The 15,702-nt window shown below is 43.2% G+C and overlaps 1 long non-coding RNA gene across 6 annotated transcripts in view; it reads right to left on the minus strand.

Moving 5' to 3' along the window:
• The window catches only part of LOC310842998, a 346,703-nt gene that overhangs the window by 43,408 nt on the left and 287,593 nt on the right, over positions 1–15,702 (minus strand). For 5 of the 6 annotated variants that reach the window (XR_014563429.1, XR_014563430.1, XR_014563431.1 and 2 more), the window contains one exon: positions 5,884–5,994. This is a non-coding gene — a long non-coding RNA (uncharacterized lncRNA). Of the gene's footprint in view, positions 1–3,141; positions 3,255–5,883; positions 5,995–15,702 lie in introns of those variants that run through there. The other variant, XR_014563434.1, reaches the window with a different exon arrangement.

Consider the following 15,702-nt stretch of genomic DNA (forward strand, 5'->3'; position numbering starts at 1 on the left):
CCCAAACTTGCAAACAACTACAACAACAAAGGGGGTGGGCATATGAGAAACAGACAGAGATGATCATGTGATCAATGATAAGCTTTTGAAGATCAAGATGTAACATAAGATTACAAGCTTTTGAAGCTGAAGGACCAAGAAGCAAGAGCTAGGATGTGCTCACACGTGCATGCAGGACATGGCACTCTTGGCTTTTTTGACGTGGCATGTCAAATAACAAGCTTATGGGGGCCATCCTGCTTTTCAGTGGCGAGGCATCCATATACTACAGAGGAAACCCCTTTGGCCCCGTGCCTGGATACAGTGCCCAGCAGTCCAGAGCTGGTTCACATATGTACATGACCACACAATAAAAGTGATAGCTTCCTGCATGTATGAATGAACGAGTCATCACAGATGTAACACTGCAGGCAGAACTGCCACTCTGTTGTCTCGCATCACCATGAATGCCATGCTTCACTGAAGGCAGTGCGCACGTTCAACCGGGAACTTTAGTTTATCCCTACAGGGCTACAGTGCTGGGCACCCTCAACTAACTATAGTTCCCAGGACTCTTTGGGGGAAGTCAGGTGCCTTAAATGTGGTTTAAATATATGTTGTATACACAGCCCTACTTAAAGCGAAGTGGACTTTCATCTCCTCTTAAATGATAATAAATCAGCTTGTGCGCTTGTCTTCACTTTTTAAAGTTGTTTTTTTTTTTTTACAAATTAACTTATCCCTCACTTGAAAGCACTGCAGCTGCACCTCACAAAGCTGACGTGGTGATAAATGAAAAATGGATGTGATTTATTAATGTGCAAACAGTATTTAAAAATCATTTTCAATTCTTGTCACTCTAATAATCCCTCCCACACTTCGGCTAGTTACTGCAATAGCACTTCTTTCTCCTGTTTTCAAAGGGAGCTAAAGGAATAGTATTGCCCCAATTTGTGGGGCTTGTGCTGAACTCATGTTTCTGCAGACTCAAAAAGCCCAGAAGCTGTGCAACCCTGATAAGATCATCTGCAATAGTGTTTGCCAATCATCTGCTGGAGTCTGGGGAGTGGGGAGTATGCATTCCACTCCTCCTCCCTCTCATTTCTGAACTGATTGGCACAGTTTCCAAGAGTCTGACTAAGGCTGCACAGCCCAAGCTAGTGTTTGGGGCTTTCCAACCAGACAACATGGACACACAGCAGCCTGCTGGAATGAGGCCTTTGGATGTAATCTTGAGCACACTATGCTTACAACTGGGGATACGTTTGGCTCAGTTTGCAGTTTAATACAAACCTCCCTAATTCTCTGAAACAATATGTTGCTATAAGAATTCTAAGGTCCCAAATATAAAATAAGCGTTTCATAAATTCACAAGGCAAACACATACATATGTACCGTATTTTTCGCCCCATAGGACGCACCGGCCCATAGGACGCACCAAGTTTTTTGGGGGGGAAATAAAGAAAAAAAATTATTTCCCCCCCCCAGGCGCTTGTGGGGCCGGCAGCGAGGAGAAGCACTCTTCTCCCCCCCCCCGCCCACCTGCAGACCAGGTCCGGGGACAGCGGGAAGATGCGCTGCGCCTCCCCGCTGTCCCCGGAGCTTGCGGGGCTGGCAGCGGGGAGAAGCATGCGTCTCCCCGCCGTCAGCCTCCAAACCACATCGGGAGACAGCGGGATGGCGGCGTTCCGCCTCCCCGCTGTCCCCCGACCTTGTGGGGCTGGCTCTGCGGCTCTCTTGAAGCCTGGAGAGCGAGAGGGGTTGGTGCGCACCGACCCCTCTCGCTCTCCAGGCTTCAGCGAAAGCCTGCATTCGCCCCATAGGACGCACACACATTTCCCCTTCATTTTTGGAGGGGAAAAGGTGTGTCCTATAGGGCGAAAAATACGGTATATAAACCACTTGTCTAAAATAGTACAGGAAAACAATCCTGAAGTCATTTGGACTCTCCCGGTGACCTCAAATATTTCTCTGCAAGGAGGAAGGAAATGGGAAAGCCTCTCTATTATCTTTTGCTTACCTGTCTTAAGGGTGTCCTTGTGTATGAATAGGGTGTGTCTGTGACCTGGATTCAGGAATTAAAGTATTTACCAAAATGGCCGGGCTGTCCAGGTAATGCAATCAGTGACCATTATCCTGGTAGACAGGATTTCTGCTGTAGACCGCTTCTTTCTGTGATGTATGTATGATGTTTTAGGGGTGGTCTCTGGCTACAGGGTGGGCAACTTCAAAAATCTCTATAAGGGCTTGTGCATGATTGTTCGGGGTCCCTCCTGCCTCCTGTGTGTGGCAGTGAGCACCCTGTTGCAACAGTTAATACATATCAGGCTTACTAGCTGCCTTGCTTCTCAATATTCTCTGGTTGGCCTCTGTTATTTTCTCCTTCCAATAGGGAACCTACTTAAGGACTCTATACGGGCTCTTGGATACCTCATAATGGAAAAGGAGCAGTTTTTCTTATAAGATTGTGAACTGAAAGGCAGCTATATGCTTCCAGAATATGCACTTCTCTGAATGTTGTGATGTAATCCTCCAACCAAAAATATGTACAAATGTACATATTAGGAAGAGGGATTAAAAATACATATATCCACTTTTGAAAAACAAACATGCATTCTATTGGGAACAGAAATCTGTATTTGCATAGTAGGCAGAAAGACATGCAAGAATGTGTTTGTTAAGAGCCTATAGAACTCCTTTCTTAGCAGCAGCTAGGACTTTATACGCAGGGGAATAGAGATCATCAACTATACCAGGTATCAAAGAATGGCATGGTAAAATATGGAGCTGAGGATTAATCGTTAAACTAACTCACTTTATCAGATTTAGAGAACAAAAGCAAAGTCAGGATAATTTTTGGTCAAGATGGAGTAATTTTACTGATTGTAGCAGGAGATATGGGCAACTTCCAGGCATGTGCTATGAGTTTATGTTGTTATGGGAGAATAAAAATTATGCTGATGTAGATCAGTTGTGGTTGCCTCTCATAGGAAATCTATATTATAAGCACTATATAATTCAGAGTAGTTTTATGAGTTTGCGTCTTGATTTTTTTAAAAGTGTCTTTTAGAAATAATTCACAGAAAAATGCTGTTGAGTTTTTGCAAGACAAAAACAAATCACAAACCATTGCAGAGATGTAGCAAATTGAATTTTAGATTGGGGGTGGGGAGAGAAACTGAGAGAACACAGAATGGCAGATTTTTCCATCCCAACTTAACAGCAGGGGGTTTTTCCCCAGCTCCAGCACCTCTCAGGTAGGCACCATTGTGATTCTACGAGAAAAAGGGAGAAGTTCGTTTTGAGCTTTGGTACCTCTTTTTCTAGAAAAACAGCACTGCTTAACAGTCCAGTAAAATTAGTGGGATTTAAGTTGTCTGGGCCAGAGCACATACCATCCAGATAATCTATTTCCCCAATTTATTTATTTATTTTATAAAAAAATAAGTTTAGGGGACTCCACATTTGATCAGAGTAGTTTGTGTTGAAGGTTGAGGAGCTTCATCCTACAGTTCTTTGTTTGTTTAAAACACATTTATTGAAAAGTTACACTGGAGCTCTGTCCACTGCCATAATACCACAGAACGATCACTCCAGCCCTCAATCCCACATCACTGTCATGTTGGCTCACCAAAAACCCTCAATAGGCAACCCGACTACCAATCTGTTTCAAAGTGAAGAACCTCAGGAGAGCCAATTGCGAACTTCCCTGCATCACCCATGTAGGTTGGCTCTCAGTGTCTTGCAGCACTGCAAGCTTGCCTTTGAAACATCTGTCCTCGCTGTTGGCTTCAGAATTTTGAATTCCTCCTTGAGGGGATGGCTCTCATTCTTCTATTTTCAAAAGACTACAGACCATTCCCTTCTGTTCTCTGACATTTATGAATAATTAAGTTCCCAGTCTCTCTCCCCCACCCCCATTTTTTCCCTATTGCCCTTCTTCATAATAAGGTGTGCTCAGCTCCTCAGTACTAAAAAGTGGTCCCATTCACAAATCACTCATATTTGGCAAGAATAACTGTGGCTGCTATCGTAGCCTTTCTCTAGGTGAGTCAGTGCTGCCATTTACTTTATTTCTGTAGCCATGTGCAATTTCCTTTTGATCTCTACCGTCAGGTCTTTTTTTTTCTTCTTTTTTTTTTTGCTTGGTGTTTTGGAACCATGTGTTTAGGAAAGAAATCCTTTCCTTATTATGTGTCCCTTATCTCATTATCTTGCATTTCTCTGTATTTAATTGCAAAAGCCACTTGGGCTCCTTTGGGCCCGGTCTATCAGAGTGATTCTGTCATTTTGCCCTTCTTTCGATTGATTGCTACTTCCAAGGTATATACAAGCAACAAATTTCATTACCTCGTAGGTCACAGAAAGTTGTGATACTGAACTGAACGTTCTGGGATAGAGACAAATGTTGTGGCAGGAGCAACTGTCTCCCCTCGAACAGATGCTGGGAATCAGAGTTAGGGAAAGTACTGTTGCACTCAAATCCTGCTACCTTTGAAGGTGACCCGGAAACTACAACTAATCCAGAATGCGGCAGCTGGACTGGTGACTGGGAGCGGCCACCGAGACAACATAGCACTGGTCCTGAAAGACCTACACTGGCTCCTAGTACGTTTCCGAGCACAATTCAAAGTGTTGGTGCTGACCTTTAAAGCCTTGGCCCAGTATACCTGAAGGAGCGTCTCCACCTCCATCGTTCTGCCCGGACACTGAGGTCCAGTGCCGAGGGCCTTCTGGCGGTTCCCTCGCTGTGAGAAGTCAAGTTACAGGGAACCAGGCAGAGGAACTTCTCGGTAGTGGCACCCGCCCTGTGGAACGCCCTCCCACCAGATGTCAAAGAGAAAAATAACTACCAAACTTTTAGAAGACATCTGAAGGCAGCCTTGTTTAGGAAACCTTTTAATGTTTAATAGGTTATTGTATTTTAGTGTTTTGTTGGAAGCCGCCCAGAGTGGCTGGGGAAACCCAGCCAGATGGGCGGGGTATAAATAATTTATTATTATTATTATTATTATTATTATTATTATTATTATTATTATTATTATTCTCAGCCTCCTACACATGGGAGCCAACTCCTAGGGGTTGAGGGGTCTTTGCCCCCCCACTAAAATATTTGAGGGGGATGCCCCCTTCAAATGGTGTGCGTGCACTGTGTTATATAATTGCTTATGTGGGGCAGGGCTTACATAGCCCCCTCCATATTTTATTTAAGTTGGCACCCCTGGTCCCACAAGCATCTGATTGGCTACTGTGAGAACTTAAACTAGGTGGGTCTTTGATCCATTTTGTTCTTAGCACTTTTTACAACTAACATTTACACCTTATTTACAGGGGCGTAGCAACGGGGGTGCGGTCCACACCAGGTGTCATCCTTAAGGTGTCATTCGGCACGGTCGCCCCACCCGCGACTCCCCCAAGCCCGGTGAGCGGTAAAGCAGCTGCTGCGGCTCCCCCCCTTCCTCCAGCTCGCTGTAGGCTTGGGAGTCATGGGGGGGGATGTCATCCCTCTTCAGCCTGAAGGGGGGTGACATTTGGTGCCCCCCATGCGCCGAGATCGACCCCCAGAGAGGATTGCGCAGCTGCTCCAATCGGTCCCATGGGTGGATCGCCCTGCCCCTTGGGTGGATTGGCCCCGCCCATGGGCAGATCGTCCCACCCCCAGGGGCACGGCATATGTGCCGCTCCGGGTGCCGGAGCACCTAGCTACGCCACTGCTTATTTATTGGTGTGGCAACCTCTGCTTGCTTACACATTTATGTAAGTTGTGTCTACAGGCTAATTTAATGACTTTGCAGGACAAACCTTGGCATGCTCTGAACACATCTGATCTGAAAGCCCAATTGCATTTATTTTCTGGGGTGGTGGTGACACTCTTCTTTTCCTACAAACAACAGACCTACTTACCTGGCCTGTGAGTGTGTGATTCATTTCATAATCTTTTGTACCAAAGAAGTCGTCTTTCCACAGTAGTTCCACCACTTCACACGACCGGTTAGCAATAGGAAACTCACCAGCCTGCAAGGGAAGCATATAAAAATTATATAATTGCATTTTATCTGCTTTTTTAAACAAAGATCATAGCTTATGATCCAGCAATTGCATTTAGTGCCTTCCATAACAGCTCCTTTGTGGGCTTAAAGTCTGTCATAAGCCTGTTCAATAAACTGTCAATAATACTTTTAATTTATACTGCATTCTCACACCAGTTTATTTCATTTCCCTGATGTTTCCCTAACATTTTGCTTCCAGAAAAAAATCCATTTGCAAATAACACAGAAATGAGCACTAAACCTGCAGTATATTCTACCGTGGAAGTGGCTTTTAAGTCTTGTGAAAGCGCAACTACGTAAAATGCAGAAAGTAACAGTTGGGGAAATGTTGGGGGAAAAGGAATAAACTGTCCTGTGAATGGAGTATCAATTTTTCTGGACGTCACTTAGTAGCTGTGGTTGGCAAATATGACCGTTATGTCCATGCTTCCAGGGAGTAGTGCATCATCTGAAATAACCTTTGCATTTCCAGTATTCTATAGTGTAGGGGTCTGTTGGGCTGCTGCACTTTAAGTGACACCTCAGCTGTGCCAGCAGGGGAAGCTAAGGGCAGCATCGCCCAGATATAATGCCACAAGGAAGTACTGCTTCTTCCTCTTACGCTGATTCAAAGTGTGACCAAGAGAGTCAATCAGGGATAGTGAGGAAGCATGAGTGGATGCAGCTGCAGCCTTAGAATGGCCTTAGAGTGCCCAGACATGGGTTGAAAATATGGGAGGGGAAGTACCAAGAGACCTCAAGGGAAGGTAGGCCCAATGGCAAGGAGAAAGCCAGGAAATTAGCCTGGAATGAAATTCAAAATCCCGGTTGAAAACTTTATACTATAACAGGTATAAAGTAATTGATGCCATTGACCAACTGGTGCTGATTTACCCAAGTTCCTTGAAAATGGGCCAGGAGAAGCCTTAGAGGCAGCTTGGGAACTGACATCAATAGGGCACAAGATTGGACCATCTCCTTTTACGGAGGAAGAACAGGTACTTTTTGTTCTGATGCTCCTAACTCCACTCAATGAACCTAGTGTTGAGGTTGATTGTTTTCTGCAAGTTGTAGGTCCTTCTAGTCATATGATTTGGAAATGGAAATGATATGAAAACCCCATAATACATTGACCATTGTGGCTGTTGTAAATTGAAAATGCTGCTAAGATGCTGTATAATGGCTGGTGGTAGGCCAGCACTGTGGTTGAAATGGGGTCTCTGGCTCTGCTCTGGTGCCAAGATGTGGGGTTGTACCCTGTTGTGGGAACTGGGAACCATAAACTTAAGCCTATCAGAGTGTTGGTGTAACATGAGACCTCATCTAAACAGTGAAGTATTGTAAGATATCGCATTGATAATTGTACTGTTACAAGTTATTTATTCCAGGGAAATACAGAAGATGTAATTTACTCGCTGGTAACCATGATGCAGAAGTAGATGTCTTTCTGGAACTCTGATTGGTTCAAAATTGGGAAAGGAGTACGACAAGGCTGTATTTTGTCTCCCTGCTTATTTAACTTATATGCAGAATTCATCATGCGAAAGGCTGGGCTGGATGAATCCCTAGCCGGAATTAAGATTGCCGGAAGAAATATCAACAACCTTAGATATGCAGATGACACAACCTTGATGGCAGAAAGTGAGGAGGAATTAAAGAACCTTTTAATGAGGGTGAAAGAGGAGAGCGCAAAATATGGTCTGAAGCTCAACATCAAAAAAACGAAGATCATGGCCACTGGTCCCATCACCTCCTGGCAAATAGAAGGGGAAGAAATGGAGGTAGTGAGAGATTTTACTTTCTTGGACTCAATGATCACTGCAGATGGTGACAGCAGCCACGAAATTAAAAGACGCCTGCTTCTTGGGAGAAGGGCAATGACAGGCCTAGACAGCATCTTGAGAAGTAGAGACATCACCTTGCCAACAAAGGTTCGTATAGTTAAAGCTATGGTTTTCCCAGTAGTGATGTATGGAAGTGAGAGCTGGACCATAAAGAAGGCTGATCACTGAATAATTGATGCTTTTGAATTATGGTGCTGGAGGAGACTCTTGAGAGTCCCATGGACTGCAAGAAGATCAAACCTCTCCATACTGAAGGAAATCAACCCTGAGTGCTCACTTGAAGGACAGATTGTGAAGCTGAGGCTCCAGTACTTTGGCCACCTCATGAGAAGAGAAGACTCCCTGGAGAAGACCCTGATGTTGGGAAAGATGGAGGGCACAAGGAGAAGGGGACGGCAGAGGACGAGATGGTTGGATAGTGTTTTCGAGGTTACCAGCATGAGTTTGACCAAACTGCGGAAGGCAGTGGAGGACAGAGGTGCCTGGCGTTCTCTGGTCCATGGGGTCACGAAGAGTCGGACATGACTAAACGACTAAACAACAACAACAACAACCATGATGCAAATGTCAGGCCTCATGTAGATTATCCACCTTCCCAGATGTGTATGTCTCATGCATTTACAAACATACTGGGAGAACCTAGAACTGAATTCTGCATGCTTAATTCATGCAACCTTTACCCTGCAAAGTGCTACAGTTCTGCCTAGGAACTCATTATGCCACATCAAGAGAAGGATATTAGCAAAGTATACACATACTCACTCTACCTATCTCTTATAACAACCTTTATGCCCCAATTTTCAGCTCCTTTAAATCAGCATTATAATTACACTAATAAGAACAATGACTAATAACACCTCTTCAGGTATTGGACTGACATAATTTTACAGGGTCATATGATGCCATGAGTTCATTAAAATATTTTTATTACAAGATTCACTAATGCAATTCATAAATGGATAATTTTTTAAAAAAAATAATACAATATAAATTAAAGTGCATGTGCCTAGTTAATACATTTATTCTGAGCACCGTCTTCGCTTGGCTAAGAATCTGGCTAAGAATCTGTCACCATATTTCTGTACTTATTATGACTCTTTAGTTGCTGTTGATGAAACTGGATGGAATACAATGAAACCATGAAACAAATAACTATCTATTAAGCCAAGGAAAGGCACACTTTTTAAAATGGCATATTACATGCAATGCAATAATGGGATTTCCCCAATGTATGAAGGGCCTATTTGCAGCTAAGATGAATGGAGGCACCGAGAAGACCTTATGCACCCTGACCTTTCTAGAGATAGCTGAACAAATTGTGGGACTTACCATGCAATCCTGTATGTCTTTACCCAGAAGCAAGTGCCACTGATTTCAGTTCTCCCGGGCAAGTGGATATAGGATTGCAGCCGTAGAGAGTGGCATCTGCCTAAATAGTTCTGCTACTGCAAGCAGTCTCAGCTGTGCAATGGAACTTCCTTGCTCTCTCCCTGTGCGACCCCTAAATCTGCTCCAGGGCTTCCCCCAACCCTCCAGAGTAAACCTACAGAGGGCACCTAGGAGGGAGCACACAAGGAGAAGAAATGGTTGGGACATACCATTGTGCAGTTAAAATTTCTTGCACTAGCCACGCTGTTAGTTGGACACCGTGCAGTGTCCCTGAAATATATTAATATATTGAAACTTTATAAGTAAAAGAAAGTCTTCTGAGTTGGTAAATCTGTGTTCACCAGTTCAGAGTGCATGGTGCTCACATAGCTGACGAGTCTTTTGCTATTCTGCACAATTCTCTCCACACAGAAAACAATTATTTCATAGCTTGAACCATTCTCTTGGACTTCTAGGGTTGTTGTTGTTTTAATGAGGGGCATTCAGTTATGTGAATTCTCTGCCTACTGTCTGAAGTTGTACAGCCCAGACACAGACTGACCATGCCAGTGAGAACTACGGAAACTATAAGTGCCTTCTAAAAATCAGGATTTTGATAACCCTTCTTATAGTAAATTGGAGGCTGTTTTGCAGAACGAAATAGGCACCTTCAACTTGTAATCCTATGTAGATGTGATTTCTATCTATTCTGTGCGTGTCCTGGAAATGGTTCGTTTATAGAAATGAAACAGTCGAAACGCTTCGAGAGGTCCCTGATGGCTTTTTCAAGTTGGCAAAACTTGAGACGTACCTTGGACACTTGGTAAAATGCCAGTTGGCGTGAATAATAGACATATCTCTGTCACAGCAACTTGTAGAGGAAGTTGCTGTAACTAGCCTGGTGAGGCAGCTGGGGTGAACTCCAACTGCAGCAAGAATAGGAAGGAAGTGTCTGATCATGTAATGTTCTGTGCATGTCTTTGTTTCCACTGTGTCACATTCCTTATTATATTACACGCCATACAGTGCCCTCCCTTTTTTACATGCATTGTCCATGATTATATTAGAGCTGTCATTATGATGGACAGAGGAGTGTGGCAGGAGGGCCTCTGTATTGTAGGGAGCTCTTGAGGAGTGCAGTGTTCTGCTGAAAGAAACATTGGCACACCCCACTGCAAGATCCCTGTGAGTGTTGGGCCACCCAACAACAGGAATGGAGAATAGGTTAGCCTCATTGCATTCCTTATCCCGCCTCCCCATAGTATATGGGAGAAAGCAAAGGAGCGGCATAAAGAAACACCCATTTTATTTTATTTTATTTTATTTTATTAAAACCTTGCAATATCATCTTAAGACTTGGAAAGCTTGAAACTGCAATTGACTTGGGCATTGCCTTGGGGTCACTGGTGTAAACTGCAATGCAGAATGCATCCCCCCCCCATTACTATTATTATTTTTTAAATCCCAAATCCCAATAGACACAGACATAGACATAAGCAGCAGCTGGACAGCAAACAGTCATGTTGAAAAGAATGAGTATTTAAATATTCAGCTCCCATTTTTGAAAATTGCATTGCAATTTTGAAAGCACATTTTCACTTAGGAAAATTAGGCCTTAGAGTCCTGCTGCAGATGACTGACAGAGCCAGCTCCCTGTCAATCTCCTAGAGCTCTGAATGCTGATTAATTCCCCATTTAAACTGCATGACTACATTTCACATTGTATGCTCGCATCATGAGGAACAGTAATGTCTCTGCTGGATTTACTGAGATGCTAAAAGAATGAAAAGGAAAAATAGCGACAAACCCTTTTGCAGAGACTTTTCGGTTGCAGAACGGTTTGGCTCTGCATCTGATGTCTGGGCTGGAGTCTATACCTGAGATTTCTGAGCTGTATAGGAACGTAGAAGCTCTTGATCTGACCTCTCAACCTGTCTTCTATCTAGGTACTGGCTGTCTCACCAAAGAAGTGCCTGTTTTACATGACATTAGCAATGTACTCATAGAAGAACCTATGAAATCGCAAGCATGTGGAAAGTAAACTGAAACAGTTAAAACATGTTTACTTCATTTATTATTTAATTTATATGCCACCCTTCCTTCCAAAGGAGCCGAGGGTGGCAAACAAGAAGTGATAAAGCAATAAACACATCTTTTTTAAAAAAATCCAGTGCAGATGCAGACTGGGAAAGATTTCAGCTTAAAAGGTTTGTTGAAAGAGGAATATAATCAACAGGCACTGGAAAGACATATGGGATGCTTACACGCGGTACAGATAATTTTTATGCTGTCAGGGTCTTGTTGGTGCTGTTAACAAGGTTTAAAATTATTTCACATGGCTACAACATTTGTTGTGAATAAGCAGATACTTGGATGCAAGTGGAAGCTATTCTGCCATGAAATGGATGACACAATCTCTTTTATTAGTACAAGGAGGTACCATTTAGAGAGTGGAGGGTGCAGCTATCCTGGTGCTCCAAACCATAGGTTCAGACCTTACCTCTAGAACAAGGGCAGCCAATGAGGTGCTTTCACCACTTTGGGGCCTGTGGGCCAAAAGATTGTATATAAATAAACTGTTCCATACTTCCAGGTGTTGTTGGGCCACAGTTATCACCACAAGAGCCAACTCCTAGGGGCTAAGGTCCCTTTGGGCCTCCCCAGTAGAATATTTGAGGGGGCAGGGCCCAAAGTTGATGGCACTTGCCATTAAAATGGTCGGTGGGTGTGTCACGTCTTGTGATCAAGTATACGGGGTAGGGCTTACCTGATACCCCCCCCCCCAATATTTTATTCCGGTTGGCACCCCTGCCACTATCCCCGACTATTGGCGATGCTCATACTAGTAAGTAGAGTATGAGACTTTTAATCTCAGGGCTCTAGTTTCGAGTCCCACATTGGGCAAAAGACTCCTGCATTCCAGGGATTTGAACTAGGTGAGCTTTGTGGTCCCTTCAATCTCTTAAGATTTTGTGTTTTAATGATTCAGTGAAATTGGTTTATGTACTAAGGATGCATGCTGAACTCCTAAATCCCTTGTGACATCGCTGTTTGAGTTGAGATCACTACTAGGGTATTAAAGAAATAAGGGATAAAATCATTTTTTGAAACATAAGGTACTTTTTGCATTTTAATCTTGAATTCATCCAAGAGTAGGAATGGAGGAAAATTTCAATTTGGTACAGATTTCAGGCAGAATCTATCAGATTTGCACTTTCCAAAACCATATGCAGACCAAGACACAACTATCTTTTGATATTCACACTCATCCAAATTTTGTGGTGCATTTCTCTAACTATGCTAATCAATGCTTACAAAAATGCATATTTTAGGTGAAAGTGTGCATTAGGATAACATGCACAAATACATTATTTATCGGGGGGGTTGCTTGCAAAAATGTGTACAAAATTGTATGTAAACATGTATTTATTATGAGAAATTTGCACTACAATGCTGCTGAATTTTCATAAGGATTTTTCTTTAAAAGAAACGCAATGAATTGATGCAAAATGTGATTAATTGAATTTAAGACTGGAAAAACAAGAAACTAAGAGAACTGAAATAGACAAGTCCTTCCATTCCTGTCTAGGAACATTACTTTCAAGTTACCATTGGATAGAGCAGCTTTCTCAAACTTGAATTCCCAGATGTTGGACTACCAATCCCATCATCCCTGACTGCTGCCCCTGCTGACTATGGATGATGGGACTTCCAGTCCAGGAACATCTGGGAACCCAAGATTGAAAAAGGCTGAGGTAGAGAGAGGTGGCTGCTTTGGGCAACTGATCTGGGTGTCACAAAAGAACAGCGAATTGTGAGTTAATACATGTATTATTAATTTTCCCCACGTAAAGGAACTTGTGGGATTTTCTGCCTCCATCTCTGAAGGATTAAAATTTAAGAGGGCACCCAAGTACTTTGTGGCTACTCAGGGTGATTCAACAACAGTATTTGGTCATGCCTCATGTAGAGTTGAAGTAGCATCCCTGCCTTGCTCCATGTAGTAATTGCTGCAATGTTCATAATGCAGAATCCGTGTGTGCTAAGTCTTACCTGTCTTTCCCCACCCTTTCCATTGTGTCGCATTTTTATTTATCTTTTGCCAGGCTAAGTAAAAAGAGGGGGTGGAGTGGAAGGGCCTTTCCAATGCAAAATAAGGACCCGTTGCACTAGGAGAATAAACTGGGCACATAATGACAAACACGTTTGTTTTAATCCTTTCATCTCCTTCTTTAGCTCCTTTTTGTTTCAGCTGCCATAAACACTTGCTGTGAAGCCAATGTTCTGTTCTGAAAAGATCCCTGCTCCCCCACCCCCATTTTTATTTTTTTTATTTTTTTGGTATTCCTCTCATTTCTGTTGAAACATGACACTCAAATTGGAGATAGGAGCAGAGATCAGCAAACCCTGTCAGCTCTTGTCAACCTAGGTGTAACAGTGTGATCTTCTTAAATTGCTGCTAATCTGCCAAAAATCTCTTTTATCTGCAGTCTCCATCATGCTGTTTGCTCACATTTGGTTAACACTTTAAATTTCCCTTTTGGAGGTGTCACTGTTAGCCATTTAGTAACTAAGAAGAACTGTGAGAGCAGCTTAAAGCGCATGGATTTGGGAAGCTAGAAAAGCTGATTAGCTATTCAGGGAGAATAATCTTATTGAAAGTAGTAAGAGCTGTATAAAGAATGCTTTTCCCTTTCCCCATAACAATCTTCTAATTATGTTGTCAAGCTTGCTGTCGTGTTCTCCCCCTGTGCCATTAAGGAAACCATTTTCTATGTTAAAAAAGAGATTTCCAGATCGTGATGATGTTTTGCTGATTTTTTTTATTGTTTAAAGAATCTGTGTGTATTAAACCAAACATTAAAAAATGATTCATCTGCAGCATAATTATCTGAGATGAGGAGCTCAAGGTAAGGGTGCTGGGGAGAGAATCAAGGAGGGGTGTGTGTGTGATGGGTGGGATTAGTATTTCACATAAGTGTAAAGGGTTTTCACCTTAATGGCTGGGTTCTGAATCTAGCAGGCATCTTTGCAGCTGAAAAGCAGTCATAAATCAATAGCAGAGCCTGGGGTCAGTAGCAAGGCCAACAGATCACCCTCTGAGGCCCTTCTTTGTGTGGACCTCACTTCTACGAGAGGTACAGAGGGTCACAACACAAGAACGGGCCTTTTCTGCAGTGGCTCCCCATTTGTGGAATGGGGGTTCAAAGGTTGAGTGGCCATCTCTCATGGATGCTTTAGCTGAATTTCCTACATTTCAGGAGTTGCACTAGAAACATGACCCTAGGGGTCCCATCCAGCTCTATGATTCTGTTTTTCTGCTTCAATAATATTTCATTATGTTCCTATCATTTTATGTAATTGTATTTTGTATAAGTTATTTTATATATATGGCATGTTCTATTTACAAACAAAACATTTAAATAGCTACTTTTCTATCGGTAGGATGGGATTAGAATCATGGGTGTATCCAGGATTTTTGTTGGGGCAGGGCAGGCTTTTGTTATGGGAGCCAGAACCTCAGATTTGTATTGATTTGTATTGATTTGTTCTTATTTGTCCCCAGTCCCCACTTGGCTTTGTCCATGGGTGTGCACAGGAGGGAACAAGGTCAGAAGGGAGCCGGGGCTTCCGGTGGAGCGCGAGCTCGTAGCAGGAGGGGATTTGCCGTGAGGGAAAATCCCGAGCTATTTCGGGGAGAGAAGGGGTGCCTTAGGGCGTAGAGGCCCCCCAAACTACCTCTGGAGGGTGTCCAGAAGGCGAGGATCCCAGCAAGACCAATAGCGGCTCGCCCGGCCGTCAGGTAACTTCAAAAAGAAGCGAAGAGTACGGTGGAGCTGAGCAGCTGGTCAAGGGAAGCCATTTCCTACCCCCCGAGTAGCGAAGCCCCGACCCTGCCGAGAGCAGCGCACCGCTCTCCAACAAAAGAAACTCGGGATTAATTCAAAGTTAACGAATAATTTAAGAACAAAAGAAGTCCGGGGTGAGAAACAAGAGAACTGAGGAGTTCAGCCGTCGCCTGGAATCAGCACGGATGCAAGGTAATTCATGGAGCGGAGAAAAGGAAGCAAAATACCCTAGCGAAGTTTCTTTGTTTCCCTGAAGGACTTTAACTTTTAAGCTTCAAAGTAACCAAAGGGAAGGACACTTAATATCAACATCAAGAGACTGATTGACTCAAACAGGGGACAGAGAGTATTGTTTGTAAGCGGGAAACACTCAATGAACTGAGGGGGGAAAAGAGAGGAAGTTCCCCATTTTGGCAATTAAGGAGTAAAGAGTAAAGACAACGAAAGCGGAAGAGAAGGTCCCGACGCCATTATAGCAACCGAAGTGTGGTGACTAACAACTTATGATAAATAACGCACTCTGATAGTCTGTACTGTAATAAGTTATCTTTACTTACCACCCTATCAAGGATATCCTTTGAAACTTAACAGAGATAAAGTGGAAACTTGGACACACTCGCTAGAAGTCCCTCT

The sequence above is a fragment of the Podarcis gaigeae genome (assembly GCF_964106915.1).
Source record: "Podarcis gaigeae genome assembly, chromosome: 4".
Lineage (NCBI taxonomy): Eukaryota > Metazoa > Chordata > Lepidosauria > Squamata > Lacertidae > Podarcis > Podarcis gaigeae.